This window comes from Rutidosis leptorrhynchoides, chromosome 11 (assembly GCF_046630445.1).
Source record: "Rutidosis leptorrhynchoides isolate AG116_Rl617_1_P2 chromosome 11, CSIRO_AGI_Rlap_v1, whole genome shotgun sequence".
Lineage (NCBI taxonomy): Eukaryota > Viridiplantae > Streptophyta > Magnoliopsida > Asterales > Asteraceae > Rutidosis > Rutidosis leptorrhynchoides.
The window spans coordinates 164,085,751-164,109,855 of record NC_092343.1 but is presented as its reverse complement, the minus strand read 5'-3'; the positions used below and the strand labels follow the sequence as shown (position 1 = coordinate 164,109,855).

The window sequence follows — 24,105 nt, the reverse complement described above, 5'->3', positions numbered from 1 at the left end:
ATGAACTTCATGATCTTTGGTCACCTTTATCCTTTTCAGTTTCTGTTCAACAACATCATCCAACTATGAAAATACAATAAATAAGAAAGTCAGGAAAAATGGTCGCAAGGATGCAAGACAATACTTGCGTCCACTAAACCAGACGCAAGGTCGCAAAATGAAACTTGCGCAAAAATAAATGCGCAAGAACACAAACAGAACTTTACGCCTACTAACCAACAACACGCAAACTCGCGAGGTTAGCCTTGCGCCCAGCAAAAACAAACTCGCAAGGATGCAAGGAGAACCTTGCGTCCACCTAGGAGATTAAACCGTAAATTTAACCCAACAAAATTCTGGTAATTATCAGTTTATAAATATTTGGGAAATACATTAACCTTCTCAACGGGTTTTCTGTACCCCGGAGTTGTGAATGGGGAGTTTAAGATATTAGTTGGCCGTCTTTCGCGTTTACCACGTCTAGCCCGTGGAGCGGATTTTTCGCTCTCATTGTCAGAAAGAGATCGACCAATAATATCCTCTTGCTCATCATGATGTTCTTCGAGATCGGATAACCGTTTTTCCTGAACTGACAATCGTTTTTCTTGTTCAGACAATTGTTTCCTACACTCGGCCAACTCATTTTTCTTGAGTTTCCAAACGTTTCACCAATGACGAGTACATGCGATGTAAATCGATCTTGTCGGTAGAACGATCAAGCACAGGCTCCTCATTATCCACATCCTCATGCACAGGCTCATTGACAGGCTCATTAACAGGCTCCTCGTCATCATTATTTTTGCCTTGAAAGTACGAGTCACTGTTTATCCACCATTGACATGCACTCTATATCTTAGTGGGTTTTGAAGCCATGAAGAGGTCTTTTATTCTTCGTACAATTTTCCTGTTCCTAAAAAAGATTTGGTCATAAAATACAAAATTTAATAGTCGCAAGGACGCAAGAAGAGCCTTGCGCATCAATAACAACCACGCAAGGTTGCACAATTGACCATGCGCAGTTAAAATCTCAACCGCGCAAGGACGCAAGACATACCTTGCACTTGAATCACCATGACGCAAGGTTGCAGTAGTAACCTTGCGTAGTAAACAACCGAAGGCGCAAGGGCACAAGGATTAATGTTGCATCTAACTTAGCCGCAATGTCGAATTGTCAATCCTTGCGTCTATAAAGAAAGCCACAACGTCGCAAGACATACCTTTCTTAGAAAACAACCAGAATGTGCAAGGACACAAGGAAATACCTTGCGTCCGTTAAATCAGGCGCAAGGTCGCAACACCTACGTTGCGCCTGGACAGTCAGCAATTTTGTCACATTTATTTTATTAAAAAGGTATAATTAACGTAAAAACAATAGATATATGAATTTAAACTAACCATAACGTCAAGAATTCGAATGTAATCAGTTATCAAAAAAGCCTCGGCCGAGGTACGTTTCCAAAATACGGCCCTCGATACTCCATCCTTGTCTGTCTTTTCTGCCAAACATTTAATCGTACGACAGTATGCCTCAAGAATCCAAATCTTAAAAGCCCACATAAATCCCGCCATAGTGTACCCCCTATTGACCTCTAACTAGAATTCCCGAGATTGAAACCCCTCGTTAACTGCTGCGTACGTGGGTTCCCAAATATGATTCGCCCATGGGTACTCATTAATTTTTTGTAAATCTTCCACCAACCGAAGGTACTTCTTGCTCACCACATGAAGCCCTTGTTTACCCAAAAATCCCCTCTCGACAATCAAAATAATTGCGAGTCGCACAACGTATTCGTCACTAACAATAACATCACCATGATCATTTGAATAATTTTTGGATATGGTTAATCGTAATGTTAGAATTTGTTGGATGCTTCGGGAAGCAATGTCGTCTAATCGGCGGTAACTGTACATCATAATTACTAGGGATGAATATTGCCATGTTCGTCCGGTGACCAAACATAAAACCCGTAATTAGACAAAACTCCCGTCTACCAAATGTAATTTGGAAATTATGACGAAAACTGAACCATATTTCCTCCTCTTCGGCTGGGTACCTCGCATCTATTCCCGTCGGCCGCTCAGTTTTTCGTTGGAGCATGGCATTTACTAGACCGGGATCATTGCTCGTGTATACTAAATCTTACCACGGACCGAAACATGTTGTTCTAAAATTTGTTTGTTGATTTTCAGCCAACGCTTTCTTCACCACAGGTATAAGAGTCAGCATATTCTTCATCGTTAGCTTGGCTTCAACATATCCCTGAAAACAAAGAATTTTATGTTAAAAAATACCATCCGCAAAGACGCGAGAACAAATTTACACATCATCGATTAAAACACTGCCTTGCGCCTGTTACATTCACAAGGTGCAAGGATGCAAGCATTAACTTGCGCCATCAACGACCAACAAAGCGCAAGGACGCAAGGTCTACCTTGCGCCCAATATGTTTCACAATCTTTCCCATAAATTCACAGTAAAACTAATTAATGCCGCTTAAAAAAGCATATGTTTGTGAAAATAATCAAGTAGAAACAACCATAACATTAAAACAACACAAAATATTCGATGAGGCTTTTAATCGAGCACTTGGTGTGCGAAACTATTTGAGTGAGAGAGATTGAACGATTTGAGAGGATGAGTGGCACTAACCTGAGATTGACTCTGAGATCTACTCTAATCTTCTACCATCGTCGATTAAAACACGGATCTAAGGCGGTTTGTAAGATATTAGGGTTTCTGCGTTGATGTGATGGTGGTCGTGATGCTGATAGTGGTGATGATGACGAATGATGGTGGTGATGATGATGGTGATGCTCCAAATGTTCGACAATGATGGTGGTTAGTGTAACGGGTCAGGAATCGAACACGCAAGGTGTTAGTGTGTGTGAAATGGTCGTAAGGGAGCAAATGGAGAAAGTGAGAAAAACAACAGATTTTTTTATATAACAGCAAAAACGCAAGGACGCAAGGTCGCAAACTTGCGCCTTGCGTAGGTCTGGTCGCAAGGTTTCTTGTAACTTGCGCGTGCATTCTGGCAATCTTTTTTTTTTTTTGGCTCTGAGGCAAAAAAGGGTGAAAAAATGGGCAAAAAAATGATAATCCCAACTGTTGTCTTTTCTTTGGACCATTTCTAACCCTTGGTGGTGATATCACGGGCAGTTGTGCACTTTTTGGTCAAAAAGTACAATCTGACTGTGATTTGGCAATGTTTCTGACATTTTTTTAACCTCAAATATCAATTTTTTTTTCAAATATTGGGTAGAGTGATGTGGTAAAATCTGATTGAAAATTGGGTGGGAAAATATTAATTAATGAAAAAATATAATTAATGAAAAATTGTGATTGGTTGGGAGAAATCAAACGCACCTTCACATTTGTGTCACTTCGGTGCCTGACAGCAGTTGTCAGTTTTTTACACATCATCTAATGGGGGGAAGCTAACGGAGGGTTGGAAAAGGTCTTATAACACTATAGTTACAATAACAAGAATATCCAAACATTACACTATAGATGTGATATGTATATTTTATCCAAACAAATCAATCTGTGAATTGTCTTTTTTCAAAGATGCTTGTTACAGAACTATCGTGTAAGGAACACTTGATCTAGTTTTTGATAAACCGAACCGACTGCTAGCTGCTCGCAAAGTATAGATAAATACCAGTAAGGTTACCGATTTTATAGTACCACCCAACGAGTTAAAGAACCAGACTGAATAACTTGAAGATATGACACTCATGACCATGGTGAAGGTGCAAAATTCAGTTAATGATCAACCATAAACTTATTTCTTGCCAATAATTGGGTTTATCAAACAGTATATACATACAGCAAATTAGAATTTTGCAATAACCAGCTTTCCAATTTTACGTATTACAATACTCAAGTGCTACAGCATACAAAACATAAAAAATGAAAACCCATAACATATATGCATACAATCAGAACACAACTAAATTATAAAGTAAATTAAAGTTATTAGTGCATTCTAGTTACGGATCCAAGTAGTGAAGCTCTGCTTTCGAGGAAGCTTGTGGGAACCGTGTAACATCCTTAGAGAAGTTGTACTTTTCCTGAGCATCAGCAGTAGCACGTGGTCGGATTGATATTTTTTCAAGTGTGGGAGAATGTTCAAGTAGAAGCTTTATAAAGAGCAACAAGGGCTTTGATCTTTCTACATCCATTATATTTATAGTTTTCAAGCGGTTCAATGTCTGGTCCAAACAGTCAGAAGCTTCCAGATAAGTTAATGATGGTTTCACATCCAAATGCACGTTTGGAAGATCCTAGAAATACATTAAAAGTGAGACTGACGGTGTATAAAAGGAACCCACATTAAATTACTATATATGCACAAACAACAAAAAAACACAAGAGAAACGTTTAGCACTCTTTACCTCATTGTACTCATCGAGTCGTCTCAAGTTGGGCGAGTTCCGTAGGATACATAAAACACCTTGAAGTTGATACAAATCACCAAATTTGAAGTCTATTAAGTAGAGACACTTTAAACTATTAGCTGGGTGTGGAAGCCACTTGGGAATATTTTCCGCAATTGAAAACTGTGAGGGTGAAGGTAAGATTTTAAGTTAACAAAGAAGATATGGTTGGAAGATGATACGAAATAATATATGAGAACTAACTATACACAAGAGTTGAATGGTAAGTTCACTTGCTCAAACACAAAATGATGAAGAGCAAAATTTAAATATTAGAATTTAAAATTCAAATGGTACCTGGAGAAAATACCCGTCGATAACTAAACCCACAAGACATGGCATATTACTTAACAAGCTAGCCAAATAAAGTCTTTCAACTCCCTGAATAGTTTTTTTGAAAAGTATAACAACCACACTAAGGCATTAAATATGCAACAACTGAAGCAAAGTTGCAGCAGGGCAAGTCCTGAGCACTAACTGAAACAACTTTGTAGACTTGATCTTGAAATTATAAACATTGGTGCATTCATCCATTTTCAACTTCTTAAGTTGTGGTAAGTTAATGATAGTTCCATTCAAGTTAGCCCCAAATTCAATATTCCTGAGCACGAGATCTTCGAGATAGAGAAATCCTTAAAAATCGAGTGGCAGCTTAATGATACAGTTTTCAAGTTCTAGCATTCTCATTTCTAGACAACTAAAAAAATAACATGGGTGTCGATAACGTCGGTTTTTATTAATAAGGACGAGTTCTTTAACACCATCTCTTGACAAGGATAAAATCCATTGATCGACTTCTTGGAAACTATCAAGAGCCACGTATGGTATGTGGAGATGTAACTTTAAGCGGGGACCTTTGAGAAAGTTAAAGATTTGGTTTGAGATTGTAATAAACCCATTATGACCAAAAGCTCCATTTTTGGCTAACTTTTCCAAGAAATGTTCATCAAGAACCAGCGAACTCAATGTGGTCCATTTTTATGCCCTTTTTTTTGATAAAACGTGTGTCCTCACAGCATCTTGAATGGGGAGCTTCTCTAAAATCAATTCTATCAAATTCTCTGGCAAGTAACTGATTCTATCCACTTCAGTACAAGTTACAAACCTCCTCTTAGTATTATTGTTATTATTACCTGTCATTAAATTTAAGAAAACCAAGACTGGGTTAATATAAAACAAATACATGAAACTAGGAAAACTTATATATAGGGTTGTATAGTGATGCAACAGACATTGGAATGATGCCGAATGACATACTAAGTGGTAGAACTTAGTAGTTAGTAATACAAGTGTACTTAACCATCTGATGGTCACAATAAAAGCATGAAATATTGAAAGGGGAAGTAGAGATAGCAACACACATCTCAAAGATAGAAACCAAGTCGACTGCAGAAATAAACAAAGTGGGCATCAAAATTAAAAAAAGCTGAGTAGTCAGACAAGAAGGTTTATAAGGTTATTAAGGGTATGAATGAGAGATACGAAATCTTAAATAGTTGTAATAGTGACCATCATAAAGCAATAGTACTATGGAAAAGCAAGCTGTAGGCCAAAATACCTACAGAGTTATAAGTAGGGCCAACATTTAATTCAAGGTATTACCAGTTCTTCATGTTAAAAAGGCTGGTTCTAGCTCTCTTAATCTTTTATCAATTTTCAAGAAATCAGGGTTTCGCTTTCACTATGTTGCATCTTATAATCAGACATCAGTATAGACAAAAAAAAACTTGTAAACATTGTATAATTCTGCGAAAACCTAAAGTAATCCATTCATACTTCCTGCTTTATTTTTAGGGCTTCTAACATATATCTAGGTTAAATTCCGGTCACTTGAATATGTTTCGAATAAACCGCTAACTAAGTTATAACAATTATAATCAGTCGAATTGGTAAACCGGAATCTACGAGTTCAACTGGATAAATAATGCATGTATTATTATAGAATAGGGCATGTTTGGCGGTGTGTTTTTTGAGGTTTTTTGGAGCTTTTAGCTTCTATGTGTTATGGATTTAACCATATTGTGCCACACACGTGACATTAGAGTCGTGCATTGCACCTGAGGTGTTAAGAGTTCAAAAGTTGTTAACTGATAACCGTCAATTTGTCATCTTGTGACCTAGCAGTAGTATATAGTTAGGATCCATTGTAACATAATAGTTAGCTTATGAATTTGTATGTGTGTGATCACACTTTCTTCCCCCTTTTCTGTTGTAATCTTGAACTGTAATTTGAGTAACATCAATACAAGTTCAATTCGATTCAATTCCGAAGCTGATTCTTAATTCGATGCTTCCAGGTTGTTTCAAAGAACTTTCTCGATTCATTGAATTCAGAAAGTTCATATCAATTGGTAATCAGAGCCACACTTTTCTGGACCAATTTTTTTTTTCTTTTCTTTCTTTCGATTCAAAGATTAAAAACAAATCAATGGCTACTGTTGGAATCCCAAATTCGAATCAAGATATCAAAAATTAACTTCTGCAACTTTGTGATTCAATCAAGAAGATGACTGAAGAGATGACCACAAAATTAGATGTATTGGCAATAAGTCAAGAATTTCTGATGAGTGAAGTACACAACCTTAATGATAGAAAACAAGGTAAGAATCGAAATTCACATTCCTCGTGCTATTCTTTTAATGATTCAGTATGTAGTTCAGATTTTGTTGCCAATTCAAGAAGTTTAATGGTAAATGATCATGATGCACATAAGGTGTTTGATAAAATGTCAAATAGAAATATTGTCAAACAAGATGGGACGGTTCAAGAATATTATGAAGCATTTAATTCCTTGTTTCAAAATATGGGTTTAAATGAATCGTATGTCATAGATATCTTTGTTTGGGGGTTGCAACAGGAAATTAAGAAAGGTGTTAGCATGTTCGAACCCAAAACCCTTCATGATGCTTGTTGTTTGGCTAGGGTGCAAGAAGATATCAACAATGTCATTAAGAAACGAACTAGTTCCTCATTGCTACCTACTTCTACTCATAAGGTTTCAAATGAAGTGAATAACGACAGTTCTTGTTGTTTGGTTAGTTTTGGTAATTCAATTGACTTAGTGAACAAACCTTGTTTGGAATCACTACCTTTTCTCAGCGTGGAAGATTCAGGTAGCATAAAAAACAGTAATGATATAACTATTGTTAGCTGCTGCTGATAACTGTGAAGTGGTTTGTAAAGGTGATCAAAATGAGTTAGCTTTTGTATCTGTTACTGATAGTTGTGATGAAATTGATAAAGATGATCAAGGTAAGCCTAAACCGACATTAGTGGAAGAGGATATCCAAGATAAAGTTGTGGTTAGTAATGAGTTAGAAGATGAGTTTGTCACTAATATTTGTAATTAGTCCAAGTCATCTAGTGTATTCAGATTCATTTGCTTCTGATTATGTGAACGAAGAATCTATCAACGGAACCACTCAGAAGGACCCAAAGAATCACCCAAAGAATAAGAGTTATGGAATAGAAAGGACAAATCATAAAGATGGCATAGAAAGGACAAATCAGAATGATGGAATAGAAAGGGCCATCAAAAAGGTTAACTCGAGAACTTCCATTTCTTGCTCAGTAGAAAATAATCATGAAATCACTTACTTTCAAGTAATGGATGTTGGCTTTGAAGCTTATGTTAAAGGTAACATGACCATTATTGTTTTAAAGAAATTTCATTTTTCCTCATTAGGGGAAAAACATATGATGTTTGACTTATGGAAATGGCCTAGGAGGAAAAAGATAAAGATTATCAATTTGTGGCCTATTTTTAGGGTAAATAGGGTGTTTAAAGAAGTTGCTCATAGACTTGCTGAGGTGTTGAATATACTGATCGAAATGATGGGAACATTGTTACATATGAACAATGATGGAATTATGGCAATTAAACCATTGAAAATTTTGAACAGTAGGCAAGTACATGACCATGAAATGAATTTTGGTATATGTAATGATATGAATGTAACTGGTGGTTTGATGGAATTGCATGGGAACCTTTGCACTGATGCCACAACATCATTGCTTATTAATTTTGAGATGGAAACGACTAGTGTATTGTGGACACGATACACTCAGATCCACACCCTTGTAGAACGTATGAATGGAGCTTTCCAAATCCAAAGTGTGACTCATAATTCTGGAGCAGAGGAGACTACAAGTATAAATACGGTGTGGTCTCCATATGAAGAAACAAAGAAAATTGTAATAAAGGCGGTGGAGCAATGTGTGAGTACTGAAGGTGTTGAGACAAATTACATTTGTAGTGATATCCTTCCAGTGATTTTGAGAAACTTTTTGGTTAGAAGGATGGCTTTAGGCATTAGAAGTTATAAGCAGCTTGTTAAGAATACTGTCAAGATAGAAAATGAAGATGGTGTTTCTATCATTGTGGCCAGAATAGGTGGAAACATGAAAGATGAAAGTGGGCCTTATATAAGAGTTGTGATGGAAAAAAGTGAGAAAACTTTACCAAATCTAGCTGCATCTGATATAGAGCCTTGTTTAAAAGAGCTTCTCATGAATGGGGTTGGTGTCATTACCTTTCTTGGGCTACGTGTAAAGTCATACCTCCCTCAAATCTGTGGTACTATAACGTGGCATCTGAACACTAGTGCAAAGGTGAGACAACATGCTGCAGATCTGATTTTGATGATAATTCCCATTCTTGTGGTCAAGAATGTTTTTAAGGGAAGGGGATTGTTATGGATTTAACCATATTGTGCCACACACGTGACATTAGAGTCGTGCATTGCACCTGAGGTGTTAAGAGTTCAAAAGTTGTTAACTGATAACCGTCAATTTATCATCTTGTGACCTAGCAGTAGTATATAGTTAGGATCCATTGTAACACAATAGTTAGCTTATGAATTTGTATGTGTGTGATCACACTTTCTTCCCCCTTTTCTCTTGTAATCTTGAACTGTAATTTGAGTAACATCAATACAAGTTCAATTTGATTCAATTCCGAAGCTGATTCTTAATTCGACGCTTCCAGGTTGTTTCGAAGAACTTTCTCGATTCATTGAATTCAGAAAGTTCATATCACTATGAAAAAGCTCCTATTTAATAATTTAACTCCTTTTGGGGTATGTTTGGCAAGGCGCTTTTAGGAGCTTTTTCGAGCTTCTAGCTTTTTGCTTTTAAGAAAAAGCTCATATTTAATAAATAGATTCGTGTGGTTGACATAGCTTAAAGCTTTTAATGGGATTGAAAAAGCTCCAAGAAGCTCATAATTGAAACGCTTTATGACATAGCGTTTAGAAAGTTACAAGAGCTTTTGGGGTTTAGTTTACTTAAATACCCCCTCTTATATATATTAGAAATGCTCTCACGTACATCCAACATATTTTGCGGCATCCAATTTTTAGTTACCGAGTTAGATATATCAATGTTAAATTTGTGTATTATCAATATCGATATATTTTCAAAATATATATATTATATATATAATATAAATATTCTATTAAATCACATATTTCGTAAAGATGGTACTGTATAATGTATATATGTTTGTATTGTATGTTTATTTGGTAAAATCATTATCGTAATCAAAATTGTAATAACTGTAGCATAATCAGTTGTTGTATATTGTATATACATGTATGATGTATGTATATTGACATATTGTTTACTGATATGCTGCAACTAGATCTTGTTCTCTCGTAGCTACTATTGTCATCCGTTTGTGTAACTGTATAAACTATTTGTGTAACTATATAAGCTCCATGTGATTACAATGCTATGAGTGTGTAACTGCTATTGTCCCATTAGGAGATAATGCTATAAGGCTATGTAATTGATAAACATGAATTTATATCATATTTCATATAGTGATAAAAATTATTGAATAATGGTGGTAGACTTTATTTAAGAGTAATGGAATTGTGTATAAAGTAATTTTATAAGGTTAAGATAATCAAGTAGTTTAAATTAAGTATTAAAGTATCATTCGTATCTCATCATGTTGTTAGATGGCCTCAAAACCCGAGAATGCAAAAAAAGAAAACTGGACAAAAGAGATGGTTTTGGAATTTTTTCAGTTCTTAAATAAATATATCACGAAGTATGGTCGAACTTCTCCATTTAAAAGGGTATCCCTTCAACCAGAGTTTGAAAGAGCTATAAAACATAAATTCAACAGTGATAGAGCTCTAAAGAACAAGTATGATAGTCATTAATAATTTAGTAGTATTATATATGTTTTCGGTTATTAGTAGTATTATATATGTTTTCGGTTATTTGGTAATGACTATGTTTTATTAAACTAAAATAATGATATTTAAGTATTTTTTTCTAGTGACAATTTTTGTCATTTTACTTATTTATAACAGCTCCAGCTACTTTGCCAAACAATTAAATACATTTAAAAAGCTTCAGCTAAACGTTTTCAGCTAAACGCTTTCAGCTAAACGCTTGCAGCTAAACGCTAGCAGCTAAACGTCTGCAGCTAAACGCTTTCAAGAATCAAACAATTTATGAGGTAGAAATAAACTTACCGATATTAAGAATTACAGATGAATCCATAGGAGTACCGATTGGAGTTTATCGCCCAATTTGTAGTGCCTTTTCGTTGTAAGTTTTTCAGAGTTCAAGGGTTTATGTCACGGTAGTTTAATACGTTAATCATCCCTCAACTTTTGTTTTATGTGTATTTTCCAAAACCAACTTTCTTTGCAGAATAGGTCCCTTGTTCAATTAAAATTTTAAAATTACTAAAGTACTCTACTTAATTTTTTTTTAATATTTTTTTTTCCTTCTGTTGAAAAAAAATCAAGATCTCGGCATACCAAGATGCTCAAATATGATGGATTTTTTACCTTGTGCGGTTTTTATGTTAAAGATATTTTGTTTCTTTGTTGTAATTAAGTCAAATTTTTAATCAATACGTGGTTACTACTATCCTGTTTAAGAAACTTTGTAATTGAAAGGTTTGTTTTCAAACCAATGGGCGACGAATTCATCACTACTTTATTCATAACGTTCATAAGCAATGTTACATGGTCAACCAAGATCTGCAGCTAGAGTTTTGAGTTTTGAACCTGAGAATTCTTGTGGGGATATCAAGATACAGATTACTAGGTCATCTTAGATCCATGTGATGTGAGTCATTATGTGATTTTGTGGATTCAAATTCCGGAACACTACTAAAGTTTTTTTAAAGGGGTTATGCTCAATTGATAACATGCTTTTAATTAAATATTGCTTTATAGTCTAAATGTTCATTGTAATTTTATACGTTTAAGGCTCTAACTACATCAGTTCAAACACAACATTAACATTATTTAAAGTATTCACAAAATTGTTCAACTGTATATAATATGGAAGAAGACTTTTGAAGTAGTCTTTGTGATTGAACATTCGAATAAGTCCACATTATAGTTTAATCCAACTGCAATATATTAAATGAATTATATCCACTGCCAAATTTTTAACTACAAGATTTATTATTAGATTCATTAAAAGACAGAAAAGTGGTCCCGGATGCAGATCCACCAACCGCTAAAGATGTCAATCTTTTGTATCAATTTTTCGATAGAAGGTATGTCCTGATGGAGTCATATTTGGTGTGGTTATTGAATGTTTAAGCTGATCTACAGTGTATGAAATGGTCTGTTCGTTACGTTATGCAGTAACAAAGTTGTTGTTTTGACTGGAGCTGGGATAAGCACAGAATGTGGTATTCCCGATTATACAAGGTAATTCATGATTGTTATGTTTTCCGTTCTGTGTTCTGTAGATGTGAGAGTTTAGAACAATTTATTTGTAACTGAATCAATTTGGGTTACATTATATTTCTCAACGGGGCAGAAGGTAGCATATCAAGTACTATCTTAATAGAGAATGGTTCAAATGAGTTGAAAGACACCCAACGTGTATATTCGGTCCATAAAAACCACCTAAATCACTTTAATCAAAAAATATTACTAGTTTATTATCAAAGTCATATATTTTGGATATGATATCCTGGTTATTTACATGAAAATTTGGACATAAAGTCTTTCAGGTCAACGCAACCTCACACGTACCTAAGTTACCCAGCACTTACCTACCCTGCCCATTTTACCACCTAATAGTCTGGTTTCATAAACGGAGTAAGGGGCATATCCTGTTTAGTAGTTGTCAACTGCTGATAATCTGCATGTCTAATTATATATTCTGTAATCATATTTGATGAGCTAGTTTGTACAAAAGTTTGGACAAAAAAGTGTTCCAGGGTAGTGCAACCTTGTACATACTTGATCGGCAACCCACCAACTACCTAACCTTCCCATTTTAACCACCTGATATTTTGGTTTATAAAGGGACATATTCTGTTTAGTGGTTGTTATCTGCTGGTAATCTGTTTGTGTTTACTCATTATATGTATCCCTGTTAGTAACATCATTCATCTCTCCTGTCTAATATCATAATTGGTGCAAAAGCCCGAATGGAGCTTACAGTACTGGTTTCAAGCCAATCACTCATCAGGTAAATTCAATACATTACATTCAGTTGATACTATCTGCATTTTTCTATTTGAGGAATCCTGATTTGTACTTCTTTTTTATAATTTTTCGGGGTGTAGCAATTTAGTTGTTCAAGCCGTGCATGAAGGCAGTATTGGGCTAGGAGTTATGCAGGATGGAGGAAATTTAACGAAGCTAACCCTAGTCCACCTCATACTGCGTTAGCTTCTTTATAATAAGCCAACCGGATTAGCTTTTTGAATACACAAAACTTTGACATGACATCCTTTTCTTCCATTTGTACGCCCATTTTTTTTTTGATAAAATGTGTGACCTCACAGCATCTTTTAGGGGGAGCGTCTCTAATCGAGTCAATTAAAGTCTATGTCAAGCAACTGATTCTATACACTTCACTCCTCTCAGTATTGTTATTATGACATTATAAGTATATTAAGTATATATGTTGACTGCAGTGGGCGGCAGCAATAGAAGGTCCGGATTATGATGTTATGGACTTTACTTAATGGGCACAGGCTCTGCACGTGATGTCAAAATAACTGAAGTTACGCATCAGTGTAAGACATATAGTTGTTAGTTAGAATTCGGTTTTGGAAATTATAGATCGGTTAATTCAATAATCAATGGATTACTTCTATTGGTTTTATGATACAACACTTATTCTTAATATTGGGTGTTCGTCACTTTAGCTTGTGATCTTCTACAATTAGTATTAATTCGGAAGATCCATATCATATTGAAATCGATGAAAAATTCTGGGAAGAAAATTTCCACATACCAACATGTTCAAAGTGTGACGGAATTCTCAAACCCGATGTAACCCAAATCTACTAATAACTAGTATCAATACATGAAATCCGTAATTACTGGATCTAATTGACTAATAGGTTTAGTTTGTCTCTTTTTAAAGGTTGTTTTTTTTGTGATAATGTACGAAAAGTTTGAGCGATTGTCGCTAACTAGCTATGGAAGCTTCTGCCGGGTGTGATGCTTTCCTCGTTTTTGGTTCATCGGTTATGACGATGTCTGCTTTCCGACTTGTCCGGTACAAATGTTCATGCAAATTCATTTGACGTGAATGTTACTATGTTTTGGTATTTTTGTCGGGTTTTTTTGTTTAATTGAGAAATGTACATGAATTGTACAGAGCAGCTCATGATGCTGGTGCAGCTACTTCAATTATAGATATTGGCAAAACACGAGTGGACGATATTGCAGATTGAAGATTAACGCAAGACTAGGATCAGCCTATTCTTAAAAAGGAGTAATTGGGGAGCGTTACAACAGTGCCTGCATGAGAATAACTATTATGGACGTTACAAATTAATTACACGAGTTGACTGCAGTGGGCAGCAGCAATAGAAAGTCTGGGTTATGACAGCAGCAATTCAGATAAGAGTTTTGGGAATAACTAGTATACCCGATGGTGATATTGAAATCCATTAAAAATTCTGAAAAGAAGATTTCCACATACCAACATGCTCAAAATGTGACTGAATTCTTAAACCCGATGTAACCCAATTCTAGTAACTAGTATCAATATTGGCAAAACACGAGCTGATGATATTGCAGATTTTAAAATTAACGCGAGACGGGGAGAGGTCTGTTGTTCCTGAAGGCCATTTAAATGTAAGTTTAGATTTACCTGAATCATGATTCCAGTTGGCTGTTACTGCAGATATTACCACGAGTTCTAAACACCTCATCGCTCAGTGTTCCTGTTTTTTAAGACTACAAACAAACAATACGTACTAATTGTTTGTCGTGTGGTTGGAACCTAAAATTAATTAATCCATGATGCTGACTTCATCGACTTCTCCTAATGGGTTACTGCAAATATTGAGATCCTACTATTTGCATGCTGTATGGTACAACTTATCTGTGCCACATGTTCTTGTTTGTTAAAACTGATATATGTTCGTGTAGTAAAGTTATTTTCCCTTCACAGTAAATATGCAAAGATAAATTAATGTTTGTATAAGCACTATTTGGAAATGGGTATATTGTATTCAATCAAATCAATACCCAGTCATAAAATTGCTGTGTCTTTTATTTGGACCATTTCTAACCCTTGGCAGTGATATCACGGTCAGTTGTGCACTTTTTGGCCAAAAAGTGCAATAATGGGCAGCGGGTCAGCAGAAACGAGATTGTGATTTGCCAATTTCAATTTCTGACATTTTTTTAACCTCAACTATCAGTTTTGTTTTTAAACATTAGGTAGACACTACAACAAATTTATCAATTGTTCAAGCATATTTTTACACACTTGTAAGAAAGTGTGAGCTTTTTTCCAAATTCCTCACACTTATAAATATGTATAAGTTTGTTACATTTATAAATGTTGAATGTTAAAAAAAATTCACACTTAGAATTGTAGCAAAAGTTTGTTCACACTTATCAGTGTGTACAAACACAAATTTTATGTGTGAAACTATAACGATATTCAACACTTATAAATGTATTACATTTACAAACATTTACAAGTGTGAGAAATTTAATAAAAAAGTACACACTTCTTAAAAGTGTGTAAATTTATGCGTGGTTAACTAGCAAATTTGTTGTAGTGAGAGTGATGTGGTAAAATCCGATTGAAAATTGGGTGAAAAATAAATTAATTAATAAAAAAATATAATTAACGAAAAATTATGATTGGTTGGGAGAAAACAAACGCACCTTCACATTTGTGTCACTTTGGTGCCTGACGGATGGATACAAAACTAACTAACGCCTTATAACACTATAGTTACAATAACAAGAATATCCAAACATTACACTACAGATGTGATATGTATATTTTAGGGATTATAGTCAAAATGCCCACTCACATCCATATTATTGCCCTGAAGCCCAAAAAAATATTACCAGAATGCCCTCGCAAGGTGCAAGCTTGTGACCTTGCGTCTTGCGACCGTGCGTCCTTATCTTATTAGAATTGGATTTTCTGGATAAGATTTCGTCAGATTTCCTAGATTTTTTCGGATAAGTTTTTGATCTATATATAGAATGACCCTGGAACTTTGCATTCACAGTCTCATTACATTTAAAAACATATTCAACTCAGAGATTATAGCCACTCTTTTAAGCATTTTTTTCACTAATTTTTGTATTTATGAATTGTGTTAATGATGATAAATTTGTTGTTCATATATGTCGCGGTAGTTCTTTTGAGTATATTAACAACATACCCACGTATATGCCACAAGATTGTTTTAGAATTCGGTTAAGACTCCCAATTGCGCCCGTAAGACCAATGAATCAGAGAATATTGTTAAAAAATGTTCTTAAAAAGATTGAATTTCCACCCAATGCAGCTGTTTCAATGATATACGTTTTTAATAATCATGTTTTTGATATTACTGATGATGATGAAGACTTTCATGAGTTTTTACAATATGCAATTGTAAATGCTCCTATTGAGATTTATATTGTTGATAGAGTAAGAAAGCATCAGCCACAACAAAACCCAGAAACAAAAAACTCGACAAACCAGCCACAACGAAACCAAGAAACACTCCCACCAAAACCAACAAAACAACCAAAATCACCTAAACACCAGCCACAACATTTGTTACCTTTGCATGATACCGAAGAAAAATTTGCATGTAACAATTTAGAAATGGAACAACCTGAATTGCCACCTCCAAACACAGAAGATTTTGATTTTTTTAACTATGGTCTTGAAAACGTATGTAAAATTAAAGAAGGAAACCACCCGTTTGAGGCACCTGTTGTCAAAGATAGTGATTCATATGGAGCAAAAGACGGAGAAGAAGAATTCCAATATGAAGAAGAAAAGCAAGAGTCGTTCTGGAATATGCCAACGCTTTTGAGTCAGCATGAGGAAGAGCGCGAACATACGACTGAAATACCAACCACTTATAGGGTATTAGATTTAGTTAAAGTTCATCAAACTGTTTTGAACAGAGAAGGGTTTATAAACACTCTATTTACTAAATGTCTTGAAGAAAACTTCCAAATAAAGCTTGTAAAGTCAGACAAAACTCGATACACCACTAAATGTGTGTTGCCAAATTGTGAGTGGAAATGTAGTGCTTACAGAGTACGATTCACTGAAAACTTTAAGGTAAAGAAACTGCATGATGTACACACATGCTCACGCACACTAATTATGGGAATCAATAAACATGTAACCAAAAAGGTGTTGGGTAGTATGCTTGTGGATTCATTCAAATCTGCAAACCGGGAATATAAAGCAAACAATATACGTGCGGATATAGGCAGCCGATTTGGTGTCAGCATATCTTACAATAAAGCATGGAGGGCCAAATGTCATACATTACAGATGCTTCATGGGACTAGTGAAGACTCGTACCGAATGCTTCCCATTTACCTATATAACATTAAGATTCACAACCCGGAGAGCGTAACTAATTTGGTCACCGACAAAGAAAATAGATTTCTGATGTGTTATTATTCCCTTGGTGTAGTTGTAAGTATCACTATTACCATTTACTAAAATTATAAAGTATGAACGATGTGCAAGGGTCGCAAGGAAAAGCTTGCGTATAGGTTCAGAAGACGCAAGTACGCAAGAAGTACCTTGTGACTCGCACGTCAACTGTATGCAAGACGCAAGATTAGATCTTGCGTCCTTGCGTATTTGTTCAAATTAACATTTTTATTTAACCTTTTTCATTCCTGCAGGTTCGATCATTTATTCAACATTGTTGCCCGATAATCATCGTCGATGGAGCGCATTTGAAGGCAGGATACTTGGGTACAAATTTAGTTGTTGTTGCGATGGATGGCAATAATGGAATTTTGCCATTGGCTTATGGAATTGTTGGAGGCGAGACAAACGAGTCTTTGGATTGGTTTTTGGGAAACCTGCGAGACCATTCAATGTCTTGTGGTATGGGTGATAGTATGTCATAGCTTACTTTTATTTCCGATCGAGGGTTGGCAATAGCACACGGTGTTTCAACCGTGTTCCCCGAAGCGTTTCACTATTTCTGCGCTCGTCATTTGCTTAGAACCATTAAAAGTAAATCTAGAAAATTCAAATATTTTGAATGGCATTATTGGAAAATGGTCAAAGCTTATCGTGCGTCGGATTTTGAGGATCATCTTAATGTATTTCGAAGAAGATTGAAAGCGTCTTACAACGTTTTAAATGAAGTTGGTTTCCACAAATGGTCCAGAAGTAGAGCTGAACATTTTAGGTATTCACACCTTACTAGCAACAGTGTAAAGTTTGTTAACGCACTATCCGTACATGCTCGAAAACTACCTGTTTGCATGTTATTGGAATTTTTTCGCGCTTCAGTAAAAGATTGGTATTTCAAACATCGCAACCAATCGGTTAGTCTTACTTCAACGGTTACTCCATATGCTGAACATAAACTAGCCAAGAGGACGAAAAAATCAAGAAGATGGCAAGCAATTCCATCGACAAACAATCTAGTAGAAGTGCGCGATGGACGAAAAAATGGCTTCGTTAATCTAACAGATAGATTTTGTTCATGTGGGCAATGGCAGGGATTAGGTGTGACGACCCGAAAATTTCCGACCAAATTTAAACTTTAATCTTTATTTTATTCCGACACGATAAGCAAAGTTTGTTAAATTAAATCTCAAGAATTTTAAACTGTGTTCATACATTCATTATAACCTCGACCAAATTCCGACGATTCACGAACCGTTATATATAAATAGATATGTATATGTATATATATATTATAACTTGAGAATATTAATATAGTATTAAACATATAATACTTTACACGAACGTATTTGTTTCAATATGATTTTCGACGAAATTAAAAAAAATATATTAAATGATTGAATTATTAGAAACATTGAATTATGATTACAAGTCTCTGTTGAGAGGTCCACTATGATTTGAGAAAATCTATTCCTCTTAACGATATTTAGAATAATTTGTAAAGCTATTTATAAATAAAAAAAGTGTCATTTGCGAAAGTTAGACAAAAGTTAGTGGAGAATTGGTTTCCATAATATTCTATTAATCTATTTTCAAACGCACAAAGACGTTTTCAGTTTAAAAAGAACTTTATTATTAAAATGTATATAACTTTTATAAATATCTAGAACCACTTTTGACAACTCATTACTTAACCAGTATGATAAAGATAACGATATTTATATTTTATTTTATTAAATATATATAATAATTTAAATTAATATTATATATATTTATACGCGTATTATACGTATATAGTTTTATACTTTTACTATACTTTAACTTTACCTTTACTTTACTTTTACTTTACTTTAACTTTAATAATTCACTTTAATAATTCATACTTTAATAATTTACTTTAATAATTCATACTTTAATAATTCACTTTAATAATTCATACTTTAATAATTCACTTTAATAATTCACTTTAATAATTCAATTTAATAATTCACTTTAATAATTCATACTTTAATAATTCAAAAATCTATAAATAGAATTGAATAGGTTTCATTATTTCATAGAAACTTGATAATATATTTCTCTAAACTCTCTCAATCGAATTACATATATATATTTTCTTTGTATTATTTCATGATATTATTAGTATACATAAAATACTACGATGGAGTTATACTCAGGCGATTTCAAAATAAGTTTTCAAACGGGATAAAGCTAAGGAAATTATGGGTTATAGCTATGGAGGTTATGGGTATTGATCGAGAGTATTGCTCGTGAGTCAAACTAGTGTTTATCATCTCCGTTGCGTCTACGTACTTTTCCTGCAATATTGAATCTCAATATTGATACGTTCGTGAATCCAAGGCCAACATTGCACTTGTTCAATGACGTCATATGTATTTTACTACAAAATACAGTATTGTGAGTTTCATTTGCTCCCTTTTATATATATTTTTGGGACTGAGAATACATGCGCTATTTTTTTTAAATGTTTTACGAAATAGGCACAAGTACTAAAACTAATTCTACGTGGGTTTAAACCAGAAATATACCCTTAGCTTGGTAACATTAAACTACTTGTCTATGTACGGTAGGCGCGAATCCTAAAGATAGATCTATTGGGTCTGACAAACCCCATCCTGACTATGGGATGCTTTAGTACTTCGAGGTTATTTTAAACACACCTGATCTGGTGTACTTCGGAGAGTAAAACATGAACGTTAAGGCTTGTTACCGGGTGCCTACAATTTATAGAATAATTTTATACACTTGCGAGTGTACATATATTTATAAACGGAAATCTTGTGGTCTATTAATATATTGAAATGATTGTTATGATAAACCTATGAACTCACCAACCTTTTGGTTGACACTTTAAAGCATGTTTATTCTCAGGTATTAAAGAAATCTTTCGTTGTGCATTAGCTCATTTTAAGGATATTACTTGGAGTCATTCATGACATATTTTGAAAGACGTTGCATTCAAGTCATTGAGTTCATCAAGATTATTATTAAGTCAATTATAGTTGGATGTATTATGAAATGGTGTGCATACCGTCAATTTTCGTTGTAAAGAAAGTTTGTCTTTTAAAAACGAATGCAATGTTTGTAAAATGTATCATATAGAGGTCAAATACCTCGCGATGTAATCAACTATTGTGAATCGTTTATAATGTATATGAACGGGTCATTTCAGTTGGTATCAGAGCGGTGGTCTTAGCGAACCAGGTCTTGCATTAGTGTGTCTAACTGATAGTTGTTAAGATGCATTAGTGAGTCTGGACTTCGACCGTGTCTGCAAGTCAAAAGTTTTGTTTATCATTTTTAGTCGGAAATCATCTACTTACCATCCTTAGGAAATTATCTGCTTATCATTCTTAGTCTAGACACGTCTTGCTGCATTGATTGCATGAATAGTGTATAGACAAAATTCATATCTTAGCGTATCTGCTAAATAATATCTTATCGTATCTATTACCGTAAACTTTGCCTGACATATTCTGTAAATTCCTCCGTAATCTATGAAATCTTTTGATCTATATATATAGATATTCTATGTAGTTAGAATACCACCCGATAGCCGGAAAATCATTTCGTATCGAAAAATTCTTTATCAAATCGTACGAAATGGAATTCGTCATCAGTTCAAGTTCCTCGGATTCCGAAACGGAATCCCACTCAAGCTCCGAAAGCAGTGTGACTGGAATGGATCAACCAATCAGCCATCATCTATTCTGGATGAATTGGGGATGGGTTCGTAGCCTCCTTAATCATTGGAGACAAGAAAAAGGCGATCCTTTCCATCCACCACATTGTCCTCTTGGCAATGAACCTGAAGCACTTACCGGCGAACCTGTCCGAAACACCATTTTCTCTCTCATTTCCAGAGTATCTCGTCATGATTATATACTACACCAAATTCTAGATCTTATTTATCCGCTCGTCCGAACCGACAATCACACCGGTGTAATAGAAGAAGTCAACGAGCTTCGCGCTCGGGTAGTGGCTTTGGAGAATATGGTGCAAAGGTTACAAACACCAGCACCAGCACCAGCAACATAACCAGTACCACCATCAACAACATCAACAGTACCATTACCACCACCAACAACAACATCCACATCCCACACCGCAACATCACAATCTGTATCTCAAACATCAACGGCATACGCCCTGTAAATATCCAGGAATATCAACAACAACAAACGATGAAGTATTAATTCATAAACTTCATTGAAGAGATATCTCTGCGGCAGTTATGTAATCTCCAAAATCTTAGAGATTATTTAATTCTGACCGTAAATCGGATGAGTGAACGGAGATGGTAGAGTAGAAACTTTGATCAAAAATGGTGTACGATTTAAAGCTAGAATTGTTTTACCAACAGCATCAACAGGACCGTAGCATCATCAACATAGTCAGTGCCGTCAATATCGTCAGAATCAACAGCACTTGTAACATCACAAACTCTGTCAGTTCAAGAATCATTGTGGACATAATTACGAATCAACAACAAATATATTGTATCAACGAGTTATGAAGTATTAACTCATTTCCAATCGAAAGATTTATATGTATATTTTATATGTATAAATTTTTAAACCATAATAAATCTTCCCGTACTAAGCTATTATGTGTGAATCCTAACTACTCAGTTAATTCATATTACAAATATGCAATGATGTACGTCCTTCGTCCGCAACTTAACCATCGTTAATTACAATCTCTGCCTCAATTCAATAAAAATCCAATTCATAATAAATCAAATGTATTATTCGAATATATGTTTCATTTTACACTTTCATCATCGATGTACTCGAAACTTTTCAAATAACATCATTCGTACCTTGCGAAGTTCACAAGAATTTCACGAAAACCAACAAATAACAAAGTAATGATTCATAATTTCAATATTATTGAAGAAATACTTATGCAATTTATAAAGTTTTAGGGATTACTCAATTCTAGTTCCAACCATAAAACAAATGAGTTTAATTTAATATTAACTCATTAAATCTATATTACATCTAAAGAAAATATACACATATATTTTCATAAAGATTGTAATAAACTTCTTTTGTACAAAATATTAATTGTGAAATTTTTATAACGGGTAGGTAATACCCGAGAGATATATAAATTCACAATTAATATATTACATTTTTCGAAACTGATTCAGCAATCATCAACTATACTCCCTACTTTCACAACAATATCCATTCTTTCATATAAATCAAAACAATCATACTCATTCAAATTCAATTACATATTCTGATTTTGAAATCGCATAATTCAATTCGAAATATAACTAGTATCATCACTCTTAGATTCCTATATCTTTCAAAGCTATACTTTGACTTCAAAACTGTGTTAGAACATCATATGTATTAACGATTACAATATGTGCTCAAACCCTTCGAAATTCCTGAAGACACTTCAACTAAGGAACAATCGAGATGATGATCCAACCACATGTTACCCACAGTTATACACCTGAAAAACTCTCAAAACCCAAGTCATAGTTCGACACGTATCCGTGTTAGACCCTTTGGCATTTACTAGCTAAAATAACTTTTCAATTCCGTTTCAAAATAGACGGTTTTGTCACAGATCCAGCAAGTCAACTTCGACTTCTCAATCAAAACAGTCTTATTATAACCTCGATAGATATGTTGCCCTTTCACCAACGTTACCGGAGAATTGTTTATATTCACCACATTAGCAATAAACTTACCAACAACTTCACTGATCTTTGACTTTCCAAAAAAAAAAAAATTCATTAAAATTATCGAAACCCTATCATATACTCATTTGTACCTTATAACAAGAATTGTCATACCAATTATTGAGAATCAGCAATCAGTATTTTGAAACCTCGCAGCATGTTTACATCAACAATTACATATACACACAACGTCTACCTCCAAGACTTACATTCTTTGAATGAGAAATTTCTGAAAAACACCCTAAACTGCGAACCAGTTCTCGAAATTTTATAAAATGCTGATGAAGCAGCAAAAACTGTAAACGACCTTAACAGTAAAAAGTTGAATGATAAAGGATAGTATATTGGCAAAGCTTAGAAAAAGAGAAGCTTTGGAACTGGAAAACGGATTGAGCAAAGTATGAAGGAGGCTGTGGACAAATCACAAAGGCTGAACCTGCCTTCAAAGAATCCAAATGATTCAGTACTTGCTGAAGTCATTAACGAATACCTTGCTCCTGACTCTAAACCCCTGCGGACAATATCCTTCATCATCCTCTGATATTAGACATTCTAAGATATCATCGTATCTTTCATTATAAATATCATCCATACCTCTGAAGATATTTTTATAATTATTATTATCTGAAATCATTTACCTCTTCGCGCTATCTGTATTATATCATAAAAGAAACTATTTTAGTTTCTAAATTCTGAAACATTCGAGTTTAAAATAGGAATATTCTTGAAGAAGTGTTGGGAGCTGAAGCATGAGTTAGTATAATATAATGACACTTGATCAATGTGATTATATTACAGTAATTCATGCTGAGTTTCTAAATGGAACATGATGTATCACAGATCATAACGTCATCATGTGCTATGTTACACGACTCTTGTATTCTCTTTGATCTCTAAATATCAAGAAAATATTTCTTGATGATTCGGCCTTTTCCGAGGTATTCTGGTAATTTGACAAGTCAAGATCGTACCATTACAATTTCCTTCCTAGAACATTAACAATGTTTATTCTGAAATTTATATCTGCGAATTCTGGACCATTACAAGCGGTGCTTAATCGCAAGAAGAAGAAACGAAAGGACAAAGCTCCGAACTAGAAA

The 24,105-nt window shown here is 34.5% G+C and overlaps 1 pseudogene; it reads left to right on the top strand.

Annotated features, from left to right (window-relative positions):
* The first annotated feature begins 13,380 nt into the window (after positions 1 to 13,380).
* LOC139875182 (NAD-dependent protein deacylase SRT2-like) lies at positions 13,381 to 14,604 on the top strand (annotated as a pseudogene).
* Positions 14,605 to 24,105: the final 9,501 nt, after the last annotated feature.